Source organism: Anas platyrhynchos, chromosome 7 (genome assembly GCF_047663525.1).
Source record: "Anas platyrhynchos isolate ZD024472 breed Pekin duck chromosome 7, IASCAAS_PekinDuck_T2T, whole genome shotgun sequence".
NCBI lineage: Eukaryota > Metazoa > Chordata > Aves > Anseriformes > Anatidae > Anas > Anas platyrhynchos.
This window is the reverse complement of record NC_092593.1, coordinates 19,312,591-19,339,414: the sequence shown is the minus strand read 5'-3', so window position 1 is coordinate 19,339,414 and position 26,824 is coordinate 19,312,591. Positions and strand designations below refer to the sequence as shown.

The following is a 26,824-nucleotide window of genomic DNA, read 5'->3' as shown; positions in this document are numbered from 1 at the left end:
AACACGAAGAAATTAAACCAACCAAATTAAAAGTGACCATTCTCTAGTCCATTCTCTTACTTGCACCTTCCACTACTACTATTCCCACACATGGATAAAATAAATTCTGGAAAAATACCATTCTATCTCAAAGAAGCATTCTATCTCTTCAGCATCCTATGGCACTGCATGAAAGACTGTATAATACGACTACTCTGTCTGAAGGGAGAAGATTTACAGTTCATGTAGGATCTCTGCTAAGATTTATGGTCTCACTACTTCACTGCTGAAATCAGTAGACAGCTGATAAAAATCATTTTTCCTGTGCTTGAGGTTTGTGTTTGATACTGTACTGCATTACATGTTCAGTAATCCAAGCTCTGACAGAGGTCTCTTCGTGCAGTATCTGTGTGCTGAATGGTGAGATACAAACAGTAGGTGTTTCTATACAACACATTCTTCCAAATGGCTCTTAGAAGAGCTATATAAAAATATAGCTTCCTACACGTTGTCCAACATTTAAAATGGATGGGTAACTAGTAAGTCACCTTTGAAACTGCAGTTTCAGAAAAACCTTAGGCCAAAATGAGACAGTGCTGTCAGAAGGGATAGTCCCATTCTCCATTCATTCTTAGTCTGGTCATTTCCCACTGTGCTGGCTTTAGTCAGCTAAACTTTAGTCAGATCAGTTCACTGCCCTGTCTGAAAAATACAAGTAAGTGACTGGATTTCAGCCAGAGCAACCAGCTGATCCATCACACTTTGAAAAAGTAGTTAAGAGACTTAATTAACCTTACTTTCAGAGTGGAATGGAATAGCTGACTATCAACAGCATCTTCCAAATTTTAGTGTTTCTAACTTCAAAGCTCAATACAGCTTAACATTCTTGAGTATAAGTAAGAGGGTCTTCAGTGCTTGAATTCTGGAGCTGAACAGAACTCTAACATGATGCAGTCAACAAATGTAAACATATATCCTGCACGTGGTGTACAACACAGTATAGCTAAGATAGACAAGCAAAAAGGCTCACTGAAGTGCCTAGATACAACTAAATCTAGAGATTGCATTGGGCCAGCATGCCTGTACAGAAGCCTTAGGACTGCTGTTCATAGATCGGGAGGTGACCAGCATCACCTTCTGCCTCTCAACATGGACTAAACGTTAGGACCGCATTTTATGCAAAATGTGTGGCAAGGATCATCTAATACGAAATAGATAAAGATCTATATTGGGAAAGTTTGGAGGTTCCTTCAAATCAATTTTCTCACCATCATTAAAAGCTAGTTCAGGGCACTGCTCATAGGGCTACGACAAGATGTACTCCTGGAAGTATGAAAATTACATTGATAAAAATTGGTTGACTGGTATCTTTACTGCTTACTGGCTTACTTACTGTTTGGTTGTAGTTACGCACAAGATTTTGCTCCCTTATCAGAAATGGTTTCTGAACAACTCCTGATTTTCAACCAAGTCAGTGAATGAAGAAAAAAGCTCGTTGTTTTTCCAGATAGGAGGCTCTTAAGTCTTTCTTTCTAGCATTAGACTATTGGTATCTTTCTTCACTAGATGAAAATACCACTTTATTTATTGGATACAGTGAAATAAGCTTCATTCCAGATTCAGATGAGCTGCTCTACTGTTCTAGTATGACCAGAGGAACAAACAAAGGGCAATTTGTACCTAAGATTCAAAACAGTTTATCTTCAAAAATTGAAAAGAGTTCAAGTTTCCCTTTTGTCTTCCATCAATGAGGGAGACAAAGTGATGCGAGAAGAGCACTCACCACATCCCTAATGAAGCTGGTTAAGAGACTGAGGCCTTTTGGCCATCTAGCTGAGGCGGGCCTTCCATCACATCAATCTTTGCCCTGTTGTCTGTTGTGAGGAACATGTTCCCATAAGTACGTTCTTGTATAAGTAAGTGTCAGGCTAGAGATATATCCATTTTTAGTGTGTTTGTGTGGGGAGAGTGACTACACAATTTGAAGATGTAATGATAACAGAAGTGCCATATGTATGGGATGAGCTAGATATTTCCAGATGCCTGAATAGGGGAATGTGCTGACTGCTTATGCTGTTAATAAAACATGCTGTGATTTCTTCCCTGACAAACCACAACCCCTACTTTAACATTCCCAGTATGGGCATTATGTAAAGATGTTTAGAATGAAATCTTCATTAATCTTAACTACATCATGGCTACAGAAAATTTAATCATATATAATTTACATCCTTTTGGATAGAAGCCACCAGTTAGGAGAGTTTAATGTTCCTGTAAGAACTACCTAGCAATTTCGGACAAGCAACATAAATCATGATTCGGAACTTACTGACGAGTGATGGCAGTAAACACACTGCGTTACCGCCTTTATCATCTCTGACTGCCTTTTAACGCAAACACTCTGCATTTAGGCACCAAAACGGCCCTTTTCGCTTGTCACAGCCCATGTCCGGCTGTGCCGGTGAAGCTGCGCCAACGCCGCCCCGCTGAGGGGCGGGGGGCTCAGGACCCCAAACTCGGGGAGGCGCCCGCAGGGCCCCCCGAGGAGCCGCGGCCCCGCAATGGCGGCGCGGGCAGCGAGCGGGGGCCGCGGGCAGGGAGCGGCGCTGAGGGGCGGCGTTGCCTAGCAACCGCCCGGCGGCTGCGGCACCAGCGCTGCGGCCTGGCAGCGGCGGCGCCGCCCAAGAGGGGCCGGGGTGGCTCCCGCTAAAACCCCTCCTGCAGCCCTGGGGTGCGGCCGGGGACTGGCCTGGGCCCCCCAAGGCCTGAGGGGTCCCCCGCGGTGCGTGAGGGTTGTTTGCCTGGCGCTGCGGGGAGGATAGTGCCGGCCAGCCCCGCTGGTTGCTCCGCCATCAGCTGGCTCCCCTTGCACCATCTGGGTGCTTTTTTTTTTTTTTTGAGGAGGAAATGGAGACCGTAAAACTCTAGATAACAGCATAGGGAGCTGGGTGCCACGCCAGTTGTTATGTGATCTCCCTATTTAAAAGATGGTAGCTGTGTTTTGAGCTGTTGGTTTGTTTGGATAAGAAAAAAAAAATCACCGCTGCCAAACAACCCTGAGCATAGATTTTGTTATGTGAGAGCATTGGGAGGTACACGTCTCCACGAAAGTCTGCAATGTAAACTAGGTGGATCCGAATAATTAATGGTGCCTTCTCTAAACAGGCCCTCAACTGCAAGGGCAGTTTATTAGTAACAAGCACAGTTGCCCCTCGACCTTATTTCTAAACCAATACGCAGTAGCCACCAAAAAACCACGAGGCCAGTTCCACATGGGGGGGACACATAACTTCATGGATAGCACATGAGAACTTCCCCTTGGGAACCGTGCTGCCTCTGATGGGCTCCCTGCAGCTGCACGGCACCAGCTGCTGCAGGGATCCTGCAGGATAATGCAGCTTGAAAGAAGCATTAACTCTCCATGTATCCATCAGCCACAGAGAGCAGGATGCCACAGACTGTTTTCCTCGTCAGCACTCTCATGCCCCTACCTGAATGCCCTACTATGTACCTGCACTTGGAAGCATATCAAGGTCTCTGAAGCAAGCAGAAGCAGCAAAAAGCACAACTCCCTTCCCAGCTTCCCTTTGCAACTAGAATGGAAGAGCTGGCTTTGTTTCAGGGAAGTGCCAGTTCAAATAAGCTAGAAGCAAACTGGTTTCAGTGATTTGCGAAATTAAGAGAAGGTCTCATATTTACATGTTAATATTCCTTTAGTCTCATGATGGTTTATGGGTTAGCAGTTGTTACTATATCCTTAGGGATATATAGTGCAGATGGGCCCAAGCCAGCCAGCTACTAGTTACAGGTTGTCCTGTTTCCTGATAATTGCAGACAGGGCTGGCAATACTGTGTATTAAAGAGACCTGACCAGTCCCATTTTCCTTTTTTGACCTCTCTCCTAGTCATTGCTTGATTACATCAAACTTTAAACACCTTAGAGGTTTGAAGCTATGAATTCCAGAGGTGCTATTTCTTCTGTTATATCTCTGTCTCCAGATGGGATTTTTCTGCAGATGTGGGCTGCAGCTATAGGCTGTGCTGGTTTTGGACTCTTGACCTACAACTAGGAATGCTTTCATCTTTGTGTTCTCAATGATCCTATACATTGGTTATTAAAAATACAAAGGGAAATACAGAAGGAAAAGGGGGGAGGTTGGGGAGAAAGGGAGATATATCTGAGATTGAAGACTGGAAGCAGAAAAAACCTCCAGGAAAATCATATCTGGAAGAACTGTCTGCTGGGATAAAGAGACTGTTTCAAAATTAGCAGTAGTAGTCCTTGAGGCTGGTTAAAGAGAGACAAAAAGTTCAAAGACTTGTAGATTATTATGACCAAGAAAATCTTGTTGATTTTCTGAGTCTGAGGTCACAGAAGAGCAGGCTGGGAGTAAGTGAAGGAAAAGGAGGAACGGGAGGTGAGAGCCACTGTCATGGGCCAAGCTGAGGCAGGACAAAGCAAACAAAGCTTGCACTGAACAGGCAAGAGAGGGAATAAAGAGATGAGATAACTGGCCTAAGATTAATTGGAAGAATGGACAATGAAATAAGATCTGAAAGTGAATTTACAGAGAACAATAAAGATAAAAAGCTTAGAGCCCTGTAAAGTATATGTAAACATACATTGAGTAACTGCAAATTGTTCTTATGGGTATTGATATGCCGTTCCTAAAATTATATATAAAAACTCTGATAAAAGACTTTTTGGAGGAAGAAGGACTGAAATGTTAGGATATGCTACAATGGAGATTTGCCTTACTTTTGGTGTATTTGTCAGTAGATACTATAAAGCAACATTCAATTAAATAGTTTATATATCTTATTTTATGCAGTATCCAATACAGACAAGCTCTTAAAAGCAGTGAGATTATTTTTGAAGATGAATCCATCACTTCCTTGATGGATTGTGAAAAATGCATTGTGGGAAGGGAAAAGAGGATGACCACATGGGCAAAAAGTACAGTCCTTTGCCTAAGGTCTGCTTGTTGCCCTGGAGAACTGCCTATTGCCCCTGCCTCTGTGACGACGAGTAGGACAGCTCCCCTCCCTTCAGATGTCTCTGTCTACAGACATCTCCATCTGAGACAATCTGAACTGCTTTCATAGTCACTGGAGAAGAATGGGTTCTTTAAAAGGCAATTCTGGTGACCTGTTTTAGACAGACCTTAAAATAAGGGAAGTAGTGCTCTGGAAGTCCCTGTTTCTCTGCTGACTGTAAAGGGAAAGAGATGAATTCTACTCAGTACTGCGATACAATGGCAGGCAGTTCACTCAAAGCACTTTTCATAGGTGACTACAAATTGTATGTCTAATTTCCTCAATGTAAAGACAGCCTTTATTCAATGTTCCACAGCTTGACTTTGCCACTTATTAATGTTATTTTAATTAGATTTTTTAAATATGGAGTATTTAGATTGAACCTTGTACTTCCACACCTCTTAATTAAGTATCAGCCACTTGTTCTGCACCTTTTAACATTATTCCCACTTTACATTTTCAGAAACAGAACCACTTATGATTTGGGAGACAGAATGACATACAAAAACATACACGATTTGCCTACTGATGCACTATAACAAAGGCAGGGTGAGAACTGAGTATTCCTGTTGTAGCACTTAGCATTTAAACTAATTACAATAATTGTAAGAGTTAGATTTATCACAGCTCTGCCAGCTGTCCAAAACTTCTCTACAGCTGAGTAAGTATGTATTTTAAATGAAGGTGTCACCAGCATGAGGCATGTAATGGTGGATGTACATTCAAAGTTTGGCAACCTAAAATGAAAAAAGACACCAAACAGCATGAAATCAGATCCCATGATGAATAATATGGCTGGTGGCTTGCGCAGAACACAGCTGGGTGGTTATATTAGCATTTCCCAGACCGGGATACAGGAACCAGTAGAAAAACTTGGGGCTATAGATTCATTCCCCTCTGCCTCCCATGCAAAGGAAGAGAGCAGGCATCACCACTACTCCCTGGTGAGCTGACCAGCATATTTGTTTCTCTGTGTAATGAAAAGCTCAGTCAGATACACAACATTAGGAAGCATTAAACAACTCTCTATTAAATTTAGAGGATTTTTTTTTTTTTATCTGAAAGGAAACTGAGTGGTTAATTGGTCCACAATTAAATAGAAATGCCATTAAAAAAAACTGAAACAGCTTGCCAGGACTAGTTTCTGCTTGCCTTTTATATTGTCATGATAAGCTAACTGTCATATCAAGACATTAATTGAGAATATTATGAACACTATAAAAACATTTTTCTGGATAAAGCTATCCTGGGGGACAAAGTGCATATGGCATACACGTGCAGTGAAGTAAGATCAGAAAGGTGATATCACTGTGCCATCAAGAAACTTGAAGGGCCTGAGGGAGCTACACAGCTTCATAAATGTGGGATCAGAGATCATTATGGGTGTTTATGCTGACATTCTGCATAGGATGGTTTATAGCAGTCCCCTGATTTAACGTCAGCCTCTACTGGAACATAACTTTTTAGAATGCTAAATTCACAAGAATCCCTCTGTAAGTTATCTGATAGCAAAGTATTGCAATAAAATGCACACCTTATTTCAAATCTGGATTCCAAACTTCTGATTAATATCTGAAATAATACAAAGACACGTTTTAATATTGCTTCAGATTGCGTGCTAAGCTACTTTTACATTTCATATTCACTGGAGAATTTGGCAGGTTTTAATGTGTTATGTAAAAAACAAAACAAACAAACAAAACAAAAAACCCTACAAACTTAGATAACAATGTCTTGGGGTAAGGAAGTTAAACAAATTTCTGTGCCACTTCTGCTTTTAAGTATAAGAATGTGCCAGGAATTGAAAGATGAACAGTTACAATGTGTATCTGCCCCAAACTAATGTATTTTTGCTCCTGAGCTTTTTCATGAGGGGGAAAACTCATGGAGGAAAAAAAAAAAAAAAAAGTAGGGATTCAACATCTGCAAAGTTCTGGTCACTGTTTATGAAAAAGCAGATTCAGTTTCAAGGTATCTAAAAGGGGGGGGGGGGGGGGAGGGAAGGGAAGACTCCCCTTTATAATTTTTAAGAAGTTACATAAGTCTCTCTTCATGAGAAAAAGAAGGACTGCACAGGATAATCTACAAAACTTGTTGGCTAAAATACAACTGCCCATTGTAGCTGGGTAACCTGGAACTGAGATTTGTTCATTTCATTGGAGTTTAGACAGTTTAATCCAGAATCATTTTTTAACTGTAATTTTTTCTTATCCACTTTGCATTTGAATAAAGCCAGGGAGCAGATGTTGAAAATCTCCTCGGGAGAGTTTTTCCTTTTCTACCATATAGCCAGCAAAACTGGTTCTGATTACAGGCAATACAACAGTTCCCCAAAGAGTTCTCACATGTGCTCCTTCCTCACAGTATCACCTGCTGCCTGGAGGTGTACCACTGCCAAGAGATCTTCCCACTGGAGCCATACACATGCACTGCCCACCTCCATACAGGAAAATGAATACACACTTCAATGTTTGCTTTATAGTAGATTGTTGTTTTTCCTCATATGTACTGAATTTCCCTTCCTGATTTTTACATTATCTTTCCCCCAAACATTTGATTGCTTTTCTCCTCTTGTCCTCAGATTCCCAGGGGATATTTCGTTTCCTTATCACAGTTTCAGAGCTGTTCACCCATCTTCACAATATTTATATCAGCTCACTCAATTTCTGCATCATACCCATCATCTTCTCACTAAGGACAGATTATTCTGAGAATGTGTGAATCCTTTAACTAATTTGGAAGCAAGGTCAATACCGAGAAAAGCAATATAATTCCTTTCCCAGCAGTGGAGAATGCTTCTGGGTTCCCAGCCTCTGCCATTCTACAGAGCCAGATACCAGCATGAGTAATAGCACCTAAGTGTCCTATACAAAATTAGAGATCATTATTTTCATGCCCTCAGGCTTACTTTTTTTTTTTTTTTCTTCACTGAAGGTGAGCGTGGAGTGGAGTAACATCCCCTCTGTGTGAAGGCTAACCTGCCTTCAGCTTGGCTTAGAAGGCCAAAGCTTTGCTTCACATCAATGATCATTCAACTTGTAAACACTAAAGCTGGAAAAAGTACAAATATCTTTTTACCGTCACAAGTGTTGTAAAAGAACTCCACAAGCTTTTAATGTTAACTCTATCAAACAATCCAGTGTTGTAAAAACAAAATTTAAAACAGTAATTCTTGAAAATGTTCTGTGACTGTTGCATATGTTTATCCTAAAAAAAAAATAAAAAAGCAAACTGGTTGCAAGATAGAAAATGTTATTCTATGGAAAAGTGACTCTCGTACTTGTGGACCAGTAACACTTACAGTCTATTGCTTCCTAATCAAATTGATTTCTCCAATAACTTTAAGGTTTCCATCTTGCCATTGCTACTGACAGTAAAACTGGGTGCTTTCCATTTTGTTACTATTAGAAATTCCACAAGCCAAATCATAGTAAGTTGGAGCTCATCCTGCATCCCTGTATTTTCAGAGAATGTTCTCATTGCTTCATTAGAAGAATTTTTCAGTAGTAGTATTTTGGTACCAAGGAGGCTGTCTACCATCAGCACTTCTGTGGTGCTGGCCATTCTACAAAATGGAAACCTGTCCCTGTACCACAGAATCTAACCTGTGTGAAGGCATTTGCCAGTAGGATGTCTGTGCAGGCACCACTGATTTCTCGATCTGGAAACAATCACGCAGTATTTGTCCCATGTCTGCTTTCAGGTTAACTACAGATGGAATACTTTTTCATTCTGCCTGTACCAGTACTTTTCTTTTAGTTTCCATGGTTTCATTATTGACACTCAGTAAATAGAAAACATACGGAGCTCACATACTCTACAGATACACCTGTTATGCTCTTATAATATGACCTTGTGTGCCACAGTCCTTGTTAGAACAACCTCTCCAGAGAGATCCAGTGAGGAAAACTGATCTTACAAAGCTTCCCTTGGGGCCTGGGAAGTAGGATTTTCCACTGTTTTGAACTAGCTACACGTATTTATAACTAACCAGCATCAAATGAGTATACAGTCCTCCTAAACAATTTTCATTTCATTAGAGACAGTCCAAATTATAAATATCCTAGGTAGAATTCTCTTTACATATTAGTTGTGGTTGTAGGGAAATTTGCCATAATTTTCCCTGTAAGCACAAAGTGTGTTTAGATATTTAGGTGCTTTTTCAACCTTCTTTTTGTTGGCACCTGTTTATGGAACTCATTTTCCAAGAGAAAATTCAGACCACAGTATCTATGGAAAGCACTGTTCACACTTCTGATTTTGTTCTATCTATATGCAGTTCATAATGTATTAAACTCTGGCCACTGTTCTTCTCAAGATCAAAGATTGTCAAATTTGTCTGCATGTGCACGTGACTGGTGCCATTTTGTATACATACATGGAACCTGGCTCCTAATAGATCTGTGATCCTACCACGACAAATGAGTGAATCTAGAACACATTGTATTGCTTTAGAGAACTTGACTCATTTCAAAATGAGTCATTTAGATTTACCATTAAACAAAACCACATTGGGGTCAAAGTCTGCAAAGGATTTTGCAGTTACACTGAGGAGAGTGAGAAACGGTGAGGATGGGATAGAAAAAAAGTACATATTAGTAACATCCATTTAGACGTGAAGCTTCTGCTCCTCTCTAAAAGCCTGCTGATAATTTAAAGAAAAATTTGCATTGATGTCTAAGGAATGACAACAGTACAATATGGAAATATTGTAGCTTTAATTTAGTTAACTCAGCACCAGCAGAATGAAAGCTATGATATGATAATCTAGGAGGGCAAATAAGTAATCAAAACAATCAAGCATGTTCGTACAGTTCCATAAAGCACATATACTGCACTTGAAACCAAAGGATTAAACTGAGAACTGGCTCATGTATGTCTAAACTTACTGTAGTCATAATTTTTACTGCAGGGTTGAAGGATATCCAATTTTATTTTATTTTATTTTGGCTGGAATGGGCTATTTGACATCTTCTAAATATATTCAAGTGCTGTTCCTCACAACTCCATTTAAGACCAGACAAGCAGCACCATATGGCATAAAAAGTAAGCATCTCCCATCATATGACAGGGTCCATGGTAGACCTTGTTGTACATACGAAACCTATACATCCATCACCCTAAAATGTGTGTCTGCTAATGTGATATGTCATCGGTTTGTTCAAGTAAAGTAGCTGTATGCTACAAGGAGCAATCATTTTATTATTGAACGTTATCCTGTTTCTTGGTAGGGAAAGTCTGCATTTTCACTTGATAATGGGAAGGAGCTGTGTGGATCTCCAAAGAGACGAAGGAGAATTTGCCAGCATTAGCAGGTCAGAAGAACAATTTATCTGGCCAAAATCAGATTCTGCCCTTGTTTAAGGGAAGCTGAGCTAAGAATTAAGAAGCAACTGTGATGGCAATTACGTAAAACCTGAGAAAACTTCATATACAGACAATTACTAGACTTCAGATAGAGAGGCTTATAAAAATGTTATTGGTGAATTTTTTGAAGCTTTATATATATATATATATATATATATATATACACACACACACACACACGTATATACGTATACATACAGACACACTCTATGAACTGAGCTGACAGAGGCCTGTTTGTTTAGTATTTTTTTCAAGCATGAGAACGTCTTTCCAATGCCTTCAGTTTTGCCAAACCTTAATTGTTCAGATGGAATATGTTTATGCTGTAGGCCTCTGTCTAATCTCTTTCCTTAATGATACTATAAATGGTGAAGATTTTCTTTCAATGAAGTTAGAAAAGCTAAGCTTGACAATGCAGATATGTTACCTCATGATCTTTCTTGTTTATTTCAACTAGAATGCTTAAAAAAAAAAAAAAAAAAAAAAAACCTGCACCATTAAATAGAAAAAGTACATTTTTTTTAAGCTTATTTGTTGGAAAGTTTGATAGTTTTACTGATCTACAAGTCAAGAACAATGAATCTATGGTGTTTTTCCATTTCTTTCTTTGTTTTAAATAGGAAAATTAAAAAGTATTTCCATTATTATTTGCAAGTATGTTTGGTAATACTGCAGCCTGAAATATTTTTGAGCTATTTTACTGAGAATTTCTGCTAGTCTCTTTACTTTGAATTTTGTCAAGTCGGTTGTTCAGGGAGTATAAAAGTTTGCATTTTGTTGCTCCTGTTCAAATCTATTGAAATCTGGCCATTCAGAACTTCTCTAAAATAATTTCTAGACACACTCTGAAAAAGCTTCTTAGCAGCTTGAAATAAATACTTATAGAGCTTCTGTGTGTTGACTGTGTTTTTGCCTAGCATTAGGAGTCCCTTCAGTGCAATTGGTAATCTCATAGCTGCTGAGACATCAAATGCTGAAAATATGAGCTGAAGCAAAGGCCTTCTGCTGGGACCACACCAGTAAAGAGCAGGAAGAGGAAGCAGCCTAACTTAAATAGGAGAGGGGAAAAAGGTACAATAATAGGTTCAGGAGCAGAAATAAAAGAGGTAAAGTTGTGAGCTGGGAAACAAAAGGAATTTGAACTGAATAATATGAATATAGTTATATAACATTTCTTTAAATCATCCTCTTTCAGTATTTTGTTCCCAAACCTTTACTGCATATCTTCCTGAAAATGCACTGATTACAAAATTATGAACTTCCTCCTTAGTTTTTGTTATGATTATTATCTTTATGGTATTTAGTGATTCTCAGCACCACTTGCCTCCCCTACATTAACACCTTTTTGAGATCAGATACATTATTGTCTTTGCAAGACAAACAACAGAAGAACAGGAGATTAAGGCGACCATTGACAGGAATGTTTTTTTAAGCCAGCGTTTCTCAGGCTGGAAGGTGTCAGTGAGAGGAGGTACAAGAAACAGATTCTTTCGAGTGGCTTCAGGAAGCCTCTAGAAAGGAGGCATGCAGGCTCCCTGATTCCTTCTTAGTAAGCTGGGCCTGTGAGCAGAGGGAGTGGGATGGGTGGGCTCTGGTGGATGGAAGGCTGCCCCCATGTCATGGGAACACAGGACCTGGGTCTGCCACTGCAAATGCCAGGAAGGAGGCTAAGTCCTCTGGAGAAGCTGGTGCACATGTGTGGCTGGCCTTAAAACAATGGAGGTAACACAATCTTGCTAGTGATTTTCAGGCTTCAGCTGAGAGCTGCATGTGTAAGAAGGTGTTATGGTTGCAATCATCGGTGTCTAGCACGATTCAAGCTATACTGGATTCCATGTCATCTCTGTCCCTTTAGGAGGGGAGCTGAGGGGCTCCTCAGGGGTGGAGCAGAGCAGCAGGTAAGCGACCTGTCAGATCCACTAATCAAGGCCTGTAATGAAAGAATCGAGCAAGCAGAACTGGCAGCGTCACTGCTGCTGGGCTTTTGCTGTGGCTGCAGCATGGGTCTGCTGTGCTGTGGAGATCTGCTGTTACATGGTGCAGAGAACAGCACGATTACAGGAATTTGAATGAAAAAACAAACAAACAAACAAACAAACACTAAGCTGTCTTGTTATTTAAATTCCCTACAGAGGGTAGAGAAGGCCAACTTTTTCTCAGGGTCAGCTTTCTCTTGAACTCCTCATTTAAACACCTAACTTGAGTCATCACTACTGAAAGACAACTGAATCGTGCTTTGCCATGATATGTCCATCTCTGTGTTTGTGTTTGCCAAAGACTGATGTTCATAGTGTTCATAATCTGTAAGAATTTAGCTTCAATATTTTCTTCCAAGGCTTGTAACAACTCACTATATTTTTAATTTTATATATAAACCTAGAGCTTATCTTTGAAGCTATATGCTAGTTTGGCCTACTAACTGAATTTATGAACTCTGCAAAATTTCTGTCATAAAGAAAGTTATTCAATCCCTGAACATTGGTATAATAATTAAAAAAAAAAAAAAATCAACAGAACAGATCCAGGTACTTATCCACTTGCCTAATATTAAGAATGTGAGTCATCCCACTGACATACCTGTTTGTTGCTGAATTGGGCCCTATAGACATAAGAGAGCATTATTTATTTAATGCATTTGTTGCTGGAGGAAATTGCAGATCATTTGGGTGTGATTATTCATCTTTTCTCCAGACCTTTTCAGGAATGGATGATCATTTACCATCTAATGAAGATATCTACAGCCAATACAGTGGCTGAGCCATAGCCAGCTATACATAATGTAAACATTGCTCACAAAAATGTAACTAAGCAGGCAACATGCATAAATTGGAAGAATTCGTGAACCTTTTAATATTCCACGTATACCTAAAGGATCATCTAAAGCCAAGCCAGCATCTAACATTAAGATCCCAACAGACAAATTTCTGTTGCTTCACCAATCGCTAAAATACATTTATCTTTACACAGACAAGTGAAAATTTCCTACTTACCTCCAAATAATAGAAAGCAAAATTCAATTTATTTAATCACACATTCTGTTTTTCCTCACATACAGTCTAGCAAGCCCTTTTTTGATCTGCGACTATGTAGATTAATGCATTTCTATGTAGTTTTTTTTTCCCTGAATAAATAAGTGATTACTGCAAATAAGTGAATTTCAGAAAAGAAAAAAAGAAAAAACCCACAAGGCTTGAAAGAAAAGTAAGGGGGTACTGCATAAGCTTCCCACCTCCTGAGTCATTCTGCTGTCTCTCCCAGTGTGTATTATGCATCTAAAAAATAATGGAAGAAAAATATTTCTCATGCAATATGGACTGAAGTTTTTGCAGTTAACAGTTCATTGCTATATAGAAAGCATTTCACAAAACACATATATGTCTCATACGATATTTGCAGCACTGCAAAACCATGTTTATTTACAGACAAATCCTCCATTCTGTCTTCCATCCAGGAGAGGCTGTTCTGGGAGACAAGGGAGGGGAGAATCCCGTAAATCTCTTATGCCTCACAAAATCAAAATGTTGAATTTAGAAAGTAAAGAAAGCCACTGCCTGAAGATGGTATAAAGAAGCAACAGTAAATTTCCGCATTAAAACAGGGAGGGTAATTTTAAAACTGGGCAATCCCAGGGATATATTAATATGCTTTAGAATACCACTACAATTTGTATCCTGGATACAGCATGAATATAACCTCCAGTAGAAAATGAAAACACTTGTAGGTAATCACATCAAAACAACAATAAATTACCACAGTTAGGATGAAAAATAAAAATTCATAAATAATTGTAATTATAAATATACAATCAATAAAATGTAGGACGAGAGAACTCCAAAGAACATTTTTTTTTTTTTTTTTTTTTTTTTTTTTTGGTGTAATAAGACCTAATTAAGTACTAGGAAAAAATAGAGGCAGTTGAAAAGATGTCTATTTTTGCCTCTTCTCTTGCTGGATTAATATTAATCGAAAACTAGGTGTGGCACCACAAGAGAAGACTCTTGGTACAAAATGACTGGAATTTATTGCCTAGGCATTTTAATCAAATATCATGCTGTCTTACCTGATAAAAAGAGAATTACAAATCATGGCATAAGAAATATCCATATGCTTGTAGATGATAAGGTTCCTTATACTGCAGGTTCAGGTTTCTTGGCAAAGAAGCTTGTAAACTCTTAATTTCACTGAAATGAAAAAGGAAAGAAATGAAGAAAGGACCTCCCCATCAAAACAACAAAGGAGCCTCTGCAGTATTCTGTAGTCTCTTCTCTTGCTTCCTGATCTGAGATTCACTCTATGAATCCCAGCATCGATCAGAAAATTGGTTGTGGGGAAAAAAAAAGGGAGGGGGAGACGAGGGGGAGGAAAAAATGAGGCAGCATGTTACGTGCTGGCTCCACCTACTGGCAAGGAAATGAGCTCAGCTGGATTTTTAACACCCTATCAAAAACAAGTGTATTTTAGTTTTAAAGCACATATTAGCCCTTAATTATACAGCTGGAAAATAAAGTAACTAGGTTATAACTAATGAATTCTTGCATATTTTAATAGTTTGATATTTAGACTGGGCTGCTTTTTTTTTATATATATATATTTTTATGTATGTATTTGGATACATGGAGTATGTATTTGGATACATCTGTATACAACTAGTTCCAGAGAACTCAAGATTCTGCCAGGTATCTTTATTTTACTTTGTGTTAATGCATGAGAAAAGTAATTCTTCAATCATAACCTCTGCAAAGTAATAGCAAATGAGACTCCCTGCTTTTTACTTCTCCTTGTTTATTGATTCTTCAAAATAGAAATTACATTTATATCTTTATTGAAAGCCAGAGAAGATTTTTTTTTATTTTTTTTTTTTTTTATGTAGTACAAAATGAATGGATGCTTGTATTTGGCCAGGAATAATACATTATTGCTCAATAAAAAGTTATTGTGTCAATCTGTCTTATCAATTTTGTTGTAAGGCTCTCTTCTCTATTTCACAGCTCTGTAGTACTCTGGATACTATCAGTTACAAAAATCCAGTGTGTAAATTGTCTGCCCCACCCCAGTTGTTTCTAGCCATGTTCCCCATGACAGCAATGTTGGATATGCTATTACTAAAGGGTACTGTATGATGGGGTGCTATATAGATGAATGTATCTGCTCTTGTAGCAATACAAATAAAAAACTGTCAAATAAAATTATTGTATTATCCTATTTTCTCAATATTGCCTTCAAAGTTTTCAATCATTTTCACCTGCTCTATCCATCAAATGGCTACCAGCATGCAGAGCTGGCTCAACTGTTCTCAGCTTTGGAGGAAAATTTTATCTCATCAAAACATGAAATCTGGGGGGAGAAAAGACTGCAAGAAGAGTTACGTAAGTTATATCATGGAGTCTAATTAAACATTCCATGTTTTCCATTCTTATCACAAAAGTTGTTAATATCAACAAAGGGAGGCTGCTGGAGAGACCATCCCTTTCAGTAGCAACTTGTATCAGCATAGAGCATTCATAAGAAAACCCTTGGAGTCATCAAAAACCCTTGGAGTGTCAGTTCTACAGGAAAGAGATCTATTCCTATGCTTGTTCAATCTCTACAACAGGACTGTGGGCCATCACAGAATCCAAAGTACTAAAATAGTTATGTATGTAAAGATAATGTGTATGTACTATGTAAAGATAATAATATGTCAAAACACCTATTGCGTGAGAATGGACCGGGAATTTGTCACAAAAAAAATGCACTCTCTTTTGACCTTGTGTTAAAGCAATTTGCCTTAAAGTACTATTTCATATAAAAACAATATGGATTAAAAAAAATCTAGGATTTCACTGAAAAGTACTGATAGTTTTTACTTTTATAGTTGTATTTAAATGAGCGGAGGCATGAGTGTTGTCCGTGGTGCTGAACTGCAGCTTTTCGTTCAAGGAAGACAGCACATCAGAAGGTCCAGAGCCCCAAAAGTATGCAATGTTAAATACTTTTGAATATACTTTGACAACTTTCTATAAATATGGAAATGCACCATGAATAAATATAGGCCTACTATAGGCCTAAATTGGTCAAGTTGATGTTCTAAAGCCTACTTTCAAGTATTAATTTAAAATATTAATCAAATGTCATAAACTAGACAAGAGTTTTTATGATTAAAAAAAAAAAGAAACAACACATAATTTGAGTTATTAAAATCTAAATTATTTTTTTAAATTACATAAAGGAGAGATGTTTGGAGATTGTATGAATCTTTATTACTTACAATATTACTTACAATATATATATATTATATATATAGCTGTAGAGTAACCATTTAGTAAAAGGATTTCTGGGAATAAACATGCGTTTCAGAACAATTATAAGCACTACTTTCTCTCTAGGAGACTCATTGAAACTTTTATTCTTTATTATTGTTATTATGCAATGATTAGCCTTCTACAGGCTATCCCACTCTTACTTTTTTTAATCTGTAGATATATCACATTTGCATCTTAATGGTAAAGCTCATCAACAAAGCTGGTTTTGCTTTTTTGTATTGTCTGTGAAGAGCACAATGAAAATGAGATATAAAATATCTCATATATACCACAATAAAATATGACAATACATCAAAGACAATAAAAAAGTAATTTCTGAAATTCACAGAAATTTCTAAAGCTTACATTTCTGTGTAACAACTGCAATTGTCAGTGGCATAAACTTGCCTAGTTACAAGTGTGTGCGAAAATAAACAGTTTTTCTATGAAAAATTCAGAAAGCACTCTGAGAATCAACAAATTACAGTAACTCTCAGAACTGATTCTAAATCTTTGAGCGCTCTCCAAGAACACATACAAGTATGGTTTACTAATGGTTTAACTTATCATATTAGTGGTAATTATATAGGAATTAAAACAAATATCTATTGAACAAGTCTCAATTTGTGACATTTTTATTTAAGTGTCTTAAAACTAGGATAGCTAGAAGAATCTTTCTGCTTATTCAACCATGCTGATAGAGCTAGTTTCTACCGGAAAATTTTCTTTCCCTCTTAGAGCTTAACAGTCATCTGCATTAAAAAGTAATAATACTAAAAAATCTATTAGATCATGCAAAAACATTTACCCAGAAGAGATGGAGCAAAAATCAAACTCCAGTTTCCATAGCACATAGGATGTTAAGCCTACGGACCAATGCCAGTAGATGTTCTGGCCAACAGACACCTACAGACACCTATGCCTGTTCTTTAGATGCCTCAAATAGCTATTTTAGAATACTTTTTTTTTTTTTTTTTTTTTTTTTTTTGTAATTTTTATTCATACATCTCTTAAACTCTGAAACTCTAGACCTATTTCATAAGCTTCTAAGGCACAAGACAGGTCTGCAGAGTGAGCAGATTCATGGTTTCTTGATGTATCATCTTCTCAAAAGACATAAATTAACCTTGATCAAAAGTTATTTGCCTTTGTTATTTAGTTCTGATTAATCATAAAGTCTACCATTCTTGACTTTAAAGTTTGAGAATCACCATTGCCAATGATTCATTGAAGTGAACCTGAAATTTAGGATGATTCTAGGTATGAAGCAGATTTTTTTCACTGTTCCAGAGTTACTTTAACAGAAATTACCCTGGTGATTACTAAATAACAGTGGTATTTAATTTTATTACATTTCTTTTACATATAAAATAATTGCATCTGAGGTATATGCAGGGTGCCATTTTACCTCCACATAAGAAGAAATTAAGACTAACTTCGGAATTTAAAAGATTTCTGAATATTTTCTTTGCAACAAAATCTATTTAGTCTTGACAATTACTTCTGAAAAAGGGATTATTTTAAATTAGATTCATAATATTTTCAAAATGTAAAGCCAGTCACTTCTAGTCTGCCTGTGGCAAACACTCAAGTCACGTTTAATGACCAATTGTGAAGACAGATTTGAAACAGAGTGTGTAAAGCAGTATTCAAAAGTATGTATCAATTCCATCTTTGCTTCAAGACATTAGCATGCCTACAGTCATAACCATCAGGGCATTAATTTGTGTTTACTTCACAATTCAGTGTACCAAACAGTTTGTATGTTCTGTATCTTTATCATTCTTGGCTGAACACAGATCAAGGTAAACTTATTTTTCTTTAACATATCAGAGTCAATTGTTGGCAATTTTTTATCATCTCTCTCAGTGTAATATGTTTTAATAGTTTAATTATAAAGGTACTATTTTCAGTACAGATAACTACTAGGCATACTGTAAGATGCAAAGAATCTTTCTAATGCAAAATCAACTTGGCAAGCAAATGTTATTAAACAGAATAATTCTTCTAGGCATTCCGGCTTTGAAAGACTAGCAAATAAATAAATCATAACTTGAGGTTTACTTAACATAACCTCCCCTCTCTCCAAGTGATGATTACCTTTCATCTGACCAATTAAACCACATGACTCAGTAGCAATAAATGGAATGAAAACAGATGAATGCAATCTCTCTGTTTATAGGTGTCCTGGGAGAGCATTATTAGATTTTGTTACTAGCTCTGAGAGCACTACTGCACTTGTTGCTGAGGTATCATTTAATTCATTTGTCCATCTCTTAAAATCTGTCTGTCTGAAATTGTATTTGTTCACTTTGAAATAATTTGCTTGCATTTTGTCTTTTTTTTTTAAATTATTATTTTTCTTGTCATATGTATTTCATATATATATATATATTCATATATATATATTCATATATATATATATATATATGAATGAAATTCTTATGAACAGCAGCTATCCTGTGAATATATAGTGCCTAAAATAATAATTTCCCAGGCCTGGCTAGTCTCTTTGGACAATACACAGAATATTAAAATACTTCTTCAGTCTTGTTCTCTATATCATGGCAGGCTAACAAAATTAATTTATCCTATAGCCTCATCTAAAGCCAGGAATTATTAACCCCATTCCATAGATGAGGAAGTGAGATACAAACATACTTTATTTTCTGGAAGTTATACAAGAAGTTTTCAAGCATTAGATACTGAAACCTTATTATCCAAGTCAGCACCTTCTCCCTGTTCTTTTTCTTACATAAAAACATTACTCACATAAATAGCAGGTGTTTTTCAGAATCATTCTGAGCTGAAGGCCTGTAAGTCCTATAAGTGTATTATATATAAATAAATAAATAAAAATATTTTATTTTTATTTATGAATTTATTACCTTCTGTGACTCTCCTGTGCTTTGCCAAGATAATATAGCTGTGATTGTTGTGTACACTGTGTTTATCTAACAATAATTTTGTTATTATGATCATAGTTCATCTGAATGACAGGAAAAGATATAACAAGAGGACAAGAGGTCAATATTTTGGAAGCACTTAGACACTTGTGGAAGGTGGTTGTGGTGGTTATTCTAGGCTAAGTTTATTCTTTGAGACTTATTTTTAATTAATTTATTTTTTTTACAAAAACAAAATTATTGGGACTGCATTGATTGAGGCCATTTGGGTATGGCTTTGTATTATTTTTTCTACAAGAACAGGAGGGCTCTAACTGTTGTATAGTAACATTAATGTTGATATAATTTTGTATTATTATTAAAAGCTATAACCATTAATAGTGCAGATTGCTGATCACATACCTTTACTATGACATTATCATGAATATCTTAAAGCAAATTATTTTTCAAGTAGTACGCTCTGTGGCCTGTTAAAATACTCGACTAGTTGAAGGCTTATGTTACTGTGAAGTCCTTAAATGAAGTCCTTTCATGTCATGGGAGTTAAGAAACTAGATGATTTTCAAAGTCCTTTCCAACACAAACCGTTCTATGATTCCATATTGATAAGTGATTCTATACAGCCACTATGAAATGTTATTACTGGTGATACAGAGAGGATATAGAGTATATCTTCCACTTCCTCTTTACCCCAAGATCTGGAGATCTGTTTTATAGTATTCAACTGGATCGCCACATTTTGTATTTTCTTTCACAGTTTTTAAATTCAAAATATGCAATCTAGATGGTCTTAAATAAAAAGAAATAGTAGGATTTCCTTTGTAAGTCTATCACTACCATCCTTAAATATTAGACCAAATTCTTCCACTGCAGCTAAGTGTATTACCTTCCCTAAATTGTACTTACCACCCTCAGCAGGAGTCAAATAAATACATAGAATCACAAATAAAGTTCAGATTATTGGCTTTTAATGCTAATCTCAGGTCCATGGCATGGAAATTTGCATTAGTAAATCCGATACAAAATTCACTAAAAGAGTCTCTTTGACTCTCCACTCCTGAGGGGGAAAAAAAAAAAAAGAGAGACTGAAGGTAGAAAAATGTGTTTAATGTGTTTTAAGTGTTTAACTTAAATTCAGATTGATCACAGTTGGCCATATACTGCAATTTAGTTCACTTTCAAACACAGGCGAGTAGTCAGAGGAATAGATAAAGCATATACATTGTGTCTTTTAGTCTTTTAGAACATTTTAATTTGACAAATTACGAGTAGTGTGTGAGATGTATAGTGTTTATAAAAATGCCTGAGAATTACAAATGAAAACTATTGTCCAAAAATAATAGTATTAATAAGACAAAGTATTTAATGTTAAAACGATGATTGCATTGCTGAGAAGTTACATGTGATCTATATACAGTGCTTGGCCATGGTATGAGATCTCATGAGGGGTCACAGGGGCTGTATTGATTCATGTTTAATACTTCAAAGTTATTTTTCTCTTTGCAGCTAAGTTATTTCAACATTTCTATTTCAGCTGTTTAGTTAAAAGTGACTGAAGAGCTTCGAATTTATTCACTCATTACTGAGAGTATAACTGCACCTGGGGCAGGATTCCCAAACAAACGAATTATTTAAAATGTCATAGCTTTTCAAGTTATATTTTTTAATGTAATTTCTGAAATGAACTTTCAGTGATGATTCATTAACATTGTACTAATAATTTAAACTGAAACAAGCACCAGGCCGGCACTGTTATAAATTAGTTTTGTCAAAGTAGTCTATTTGTTGTTGTCTTTCAAATGACAACTTTTCATTTTCAGATCTGGCAGTCTAGTTTAGACTGTTCTACTGTTGAGTGGGATCTAGTGAAGAAAAGGAAAGGTGGAAGAGGAAGATTTGGTATGCAGAGTACGCATACATTCTATATATGTAGTAAGCATGGCATGTATGCACTTATATAGGTTTACAGTGGAAGAGCATTTTTAAAAATGAAATTTTCATGTTTAAAAATGCATGTTTTATTTTATTTGTTTGTTTGTTCTTGTTCTTGTTCATGGTGGTGCTCCAAATAGATAGTTTGATGTACTTATACTATAAATGTATATTTATGCATATGTCATAATTATTTATTTCTGCCCTGTTGTTCCACTGTTCCACTAATTAAAAAAAGTGTTATGGAATTCTTCAGAACATGGTTTAAATCCTGTTTCAGTAAGTCAAAGACAGATCAGTTTCAATGAATTTGAATCAGGCAATATACAGGCAGTCCACTACATTGGGTCAATAAGAATATATATTGTGTATGGCTATACACAAGCCATATTCACAAAAAAAATACTTATCATGACTTTGTGAGGCATCATCATTTCCATAAATAAATCGCCACTTGCCGAGGCGATCGGCTCTGGAGCAGACACGTTCTGCAGCAGAGCAGGGGATCAGACAGGCAGGGCTAATTTTTCCAGCACCGAGCCCACTCGAGGGAGCCGCCAGGACCGGCAGCCCTCGTGAGGGAGGTGAACGAGGCAAGAAGGAGGCGTAGGCGGAGCCAGCAGCGCCCCCTCCTCGGCCGTTCAAAAGCCACCCCTAGGGAGCGCAAGCGACCAGAAGCATGGCGAACAGGACTGGCAACAGGGCGTGGTGTGTCAGTTAGGGCGTGGCGTGGCAGTTAGGGCGTGGCGCGGCAGTTCGCGCAGGCAGGGTGAGCAGGAAGGGCAGAGCGCTCCCCTCCGCCCATACAAACACCTCCTCTAATGGCGGTCTAGCGCTAGCTCAGCTGCAATGGTGTACACCAGGCACAGTGCACTCTCCAGGAAGTCTGTACACACCCAGACCGACTGCCCGCTCAAAACTGCAGCAGTTCAGGTCTCTGGGTGCAGGGAGTGCCTGAGCCTGTTGCTACCACCTGCAGGGAGCAAAGAGACTGTGTGCGTGAGGTGTGAGCAGGCGGATGACCTGGTCCGCCTCGTGGCAGAACTCAAGGAGGAGGTCAAGAGGTTGAGGGATATCAGGGAGTGTGAGCGCGAGATAGACTTGTGGAGCGACTCCCTGCATGGCCTGAAGGACAGGCACCGGGGTGAGACACCCCAAATGGGGGTGGCCCCCTGCGCTGTTGCTGTCGGGCAGAGGCAGGGGACCCAGGAGTTGAGGAGGAATGGAGACAGGTCCCTGCTCGACATTGCAGGTGATGCCCCCCCCTACCGGCTCCACCTTCCCAGGTGCCCTTATGCAACAGGCTTGAGGCCCTGGAGCTTGAGAGACCGGTAGCTGAGGAAGAGGTAGAAAGTCTGCCCAGGAGGATGCCTAGGGCGAGGAAGTTGACTCCACGCCTCAGGACTGCCTCCACCAGGAAAGAAAGAAGGGTGATTGTTGTGGGCGACTCCCTTCTCAGGGGAACAGAGGGACCTATTTGTCGACCTGACCCTACCTGTAGGGAAGTCTGCTGCCTCCCTGGGGCCAGGGTCAGGGACATTGCCAGAAAGCTTCCCAGCCTGGTTTGCCCCTCTGACTATTATCCTCTTTTAATAGTCCAGGCTGACAGTGATGACATTGAAGAGAGAAGCCTGAAGACCATAAAACGGTACTTTAGGGGACTGGGACAGTTAGTGGATGGAGCAGGAGTACAGGTGGTGTTTTCGTCCATCCCTACGGTGGCAGGGAGGGGTACAGAGAGGACACGGAAAGCCCACCTGATAAACACGTGGCTCAGAGGCTGGTGCCAACACAGAAATGTTGGTTTTTTTGACCATGGGGTGCTTTACTCAGCACCCGGCCTGATGGCCGCAGACGGGTCTCTATCTCTAAGGGGAAAATGGATCCTAGGCCAGGAGCTGGCAGGACTCATTGAGAGGGCTTTAAACTAGGTGAGAAGGGGGACCGGGCTGAAACAAGGCTTGTTAGAGCTGTGCCAGGGGGAACAATGGCAAGGCTGGGAGAGAAGGCAATGGCCCAGCTGAAGTGCATCTACACTAATGCACGCAGCATGGGTAACAAACAGGAAGAGCTGGAAGCCATCATGCAGCAGGCAGGCTATGACTTGGTTGCCATCAGGGAAATGTGGTGGGACCACTCTCATAATTGGAGTGCTGCAATGTCTAGCTATAGGCTCTTCAGAAGGGACAAGCAGCAAGGAAGGGGTGGTGGTGTGGCTCTCTATATCAGAGAGAGTTTTGATGTCGCAGAACTTGAGGCTGGGAATGATAAGGTTGGGTCCCTATGGGTTAGGATCAGCGGGAAGGCCAACAAGGCAAGCATCCTGGTGGGGGTCTGTTATAGACCGCCGAACCAGGATGAGGAGACTGATGAGGAGTTCTACAGGCAGCTGACAAAAGTTGTGAAATCATCAGCGCTTGTTCTTGCGGGGGACTTCAACTTCTCAGATATATCCTGGAAGCACAACACAGCCCAGAGAAAGCAGTCTAGGAGGTTTCTGGAGAGCGTGGAAGATAGCTTCCTGACACAGCTGGTTAGTGAGCCTACCAGGGGAGGTGCCCTGCTAGATCTTCTCTTCACAGACAGAGAAGGACTGGTGGGAGATGTGGTGGTTGGAAACTGTCTTGGGCAGAATGACCATGAAATGGTAGAGTTCTCCATTCTTGGAGAAGCCAGAAAGGAGACCAGTGAAACCGCTGTATTGGACTTCTGGAGGGCTGACTTTGAACTGTTCAGGACACTGGTTGGTAGAGTCCCTTGGGAGGTGGTTCTGAAGGGCAGAGGAGTCCAGGAAGGCTGGGCGCTCTTCAAGAAGGAAATTTTAATGGCAGAGGAGCGGTCTGTCCCCACATGCCCAAAGATGAGCCAGCGGAGAAGAAGACCAGCCTGGCTGAACAGAGAACTGTGGCTTTAGCTTAGCAGGAAAAAGAGGGTTTACAATCTTTAGAAAAGAGGGCGAGCCACTCGGGAGGACTATAAGGATGTTGTGAGGCAGTGCAGGGACAAAATTAGGAAGGCCAAAGCTCATCTGGAGCTCAATCTGGCTACTGCTGTCAAAGACAACAAAAAATGTTTTTAAAACTACATTAATGCAAAACGGAGGACTAAGGAGAATCTTCAGCCTTTACTGGATGCGGGGGGAACTTAGTTATGAAAGACGAGGAAAAGGCGGAAGTGCTTAATGCTTTCTTTGACTCAGTCTTTAGTGGCAAAACCAGTTGCTCTCTGGATACCCAGTACCCTGAACTGGTGGAAGGGGATGGGGAGCAGAATGTGGCACTCACTATCCATGAAGAAATGGTTGGCGACCTGCTATGGCACTTGGATGTACGCAAGTCGATGCGGCCAGATGGGATTCTCCCGAGGATACTGAGAGAACTGGCGGAGGAGCTGGCCAAGCTGCTTACCATCATTTATCAGCAGTCCTGGCTATTGGGGGAGGTCCCTATCGGCTGGCGGCTAGCAAACGTGATGCCCATCTACAAGAAAAGCCGGAGGGCAGACCCAGGAAACTACAGGCCTGTCAGTTTGACCTCAGTGGCAGGGAAGCTCATGGAGCAGATTATCTTGAGTATCATCATGCAGCACTTACAGGGCAACCAGGTGATCAGGCCCAGTCAGCGTGGGTTTATGCAAGGCAGGTCCTGCTTGACGAACCTGATCTCCTTCTATGACAAAGTGACGCGCTGGATGGACGAGGGAAAGGCTGTGGATGTGGTCTACCTTGACTTCAGCAAGGCTTTTGACACCGTTTCCCACAGCATTCTCCTCAAGAAACTGTCTGCCCTTGGCTTGGACTGGCGTATGCTTCTTTGGATTAAAAACTGGCTGGATAGCCGGGCCCAAACAGTTGTGGTGAATGGAGTCAACCCAGCTGGAGGACGGTCACTAGTGGTGTTCCCCAGGGCTCGGTACTGGGGCCGGTCCTCTTTAATATCTTCATCGATGATCTGGATGAGGGGATCGAGTGCACCCTAAGTAAGTTCACAGATGACACCAAGTTAGGTGCGTGTGTCGATCTGCTCGAGGGTAGGAAGGCTCTGCAGGAGGATCTGGATAGGCTGGACTGATGGGCTTAGGTCAACTGCATGAAGTTCAACAAGGCCAAGTGCCGGGTCCTGCACCTGGGGCGCAATAACCCCAAGCAGAGCTACAGGTTGGGAGATGAGTGTTTGGAAAGCTGCCAGGCGGAGAAGGACCTGGGAGCATTGGTAGATAGTCGGCTGAATATGAGCCAGCAGTGTGCCAAGAAGGCCAATGGTATCCTGGCTTGCATAAGAAGCAGTGTGGCCAGCAGGTCTAGGGAAGTGATTGTCCCCCTGTACTTGGCTCTGGTGAGGCCGCATCTCAAGTACTGTGTTCAGTTTTGGGCCCCTCACTACGAGAAGGACATCAAGGTGCTCGAAAGAGTCCAGAGAAGGGCAACGAAGCTGGTGAGGGGACTGGAGAACAAGTCCTACGAGGAGCGGCTGAAGGAGCTGGGTTTGTTCAGCCTGGAGAAAAGGAGGCTCAGGGGCGACCTTATCGCTCTTTATAAGTATAATAAAGGAGGCTGTAGCGAGGTGGGGGTTGGTCTATTCTCCCACGTGCCTGGTGATAGGATGAGAGGGAACAGGCTAAAGTTGCGCCAGGGGTGTTTTAGGTTGGATATTAGGAAGAACTTCTTTACTGAGAGGGTTGTGGGGCTGCCCAGGGAAGAGGTGGAGTCACCATCCCTGGAGGTCTCTAAAAGACGTTTAGATGTAGAGCTTAGGGATATGGTTTAGTGGAGGACTGGTTAGTGTTAGGTCAGAGGTTGGACTTGATGATCTTGAGGTCTCTTCCAACCTAGACAATTCTGTGATTCTGTGATTTTATTTTTTGAATTTTCTTTTAGTGATGAGGATTGATCACTGATTTTTTTTTTTATTTTTTTTTTTTTTAAGGCAGTGACACAGCATGTCTTTAAGAGCAGATCTACACCTAAGAGAAGGTTATCTTGGTACAGAATACATTATACATAGTCATATACATACTATACATAGAGGAATATATATACATGTACATAACAATCACAGAAGATTGCTATCAGTATAAGGGCACTACCACACACACACACACACACACACAAAAAAAAAAAAAAAAAAAAAAAAAACAGGACTGTGGGTTCTTTGGTAATACAATGCTAGTCTAACCATCTTTTGGAAAACTAGCACACCAATATTAGTTATTCTAAGGATATGCTGTTATTAAACTTACCAGAGAAATCAAATATCTGAACCAGACCAGGATCAAAACTACTTTTAATACATCTTTTTCTGTTGCTGCCAGAATTAAGGTCTG

The 26,824-nt window shown here is 39.6% G+C and overlaps 1 protein-coding gene across 5 annotated transcripts in view; it reads right to left on the bottom strand.

Moving 5' to 3' along the window:
• The window catches only part of LOC101802174 (sodium channel protein type 2 subunit alpha), a 77,658-nt gene extending 62,907 nt beyond the window's left edge, over nucleotides 1-14,751 (bottom strand). For 3 of the 5 annotated variants that reach the window (XM_072040863.1, XM_072040867.1, XM_072040868.1), the window contains exon 1: nucleotides 14,444-14,750. The gene's annotated coding sequence lies outside the window, so the exon portion shown is untranslated. Of the gene's footprint in view, nucleotides 1-2,308; nucleotides 2,591-14,443 lie in introns of those variants that run through there. The other 2 variants (XM_072040864.1, XM_072040865.1) reach the window with 2 other exon arrangements.
• Between the last annotated feature and the right edge of the window lie 12,073 nt (nucleotides 14,752-26,824).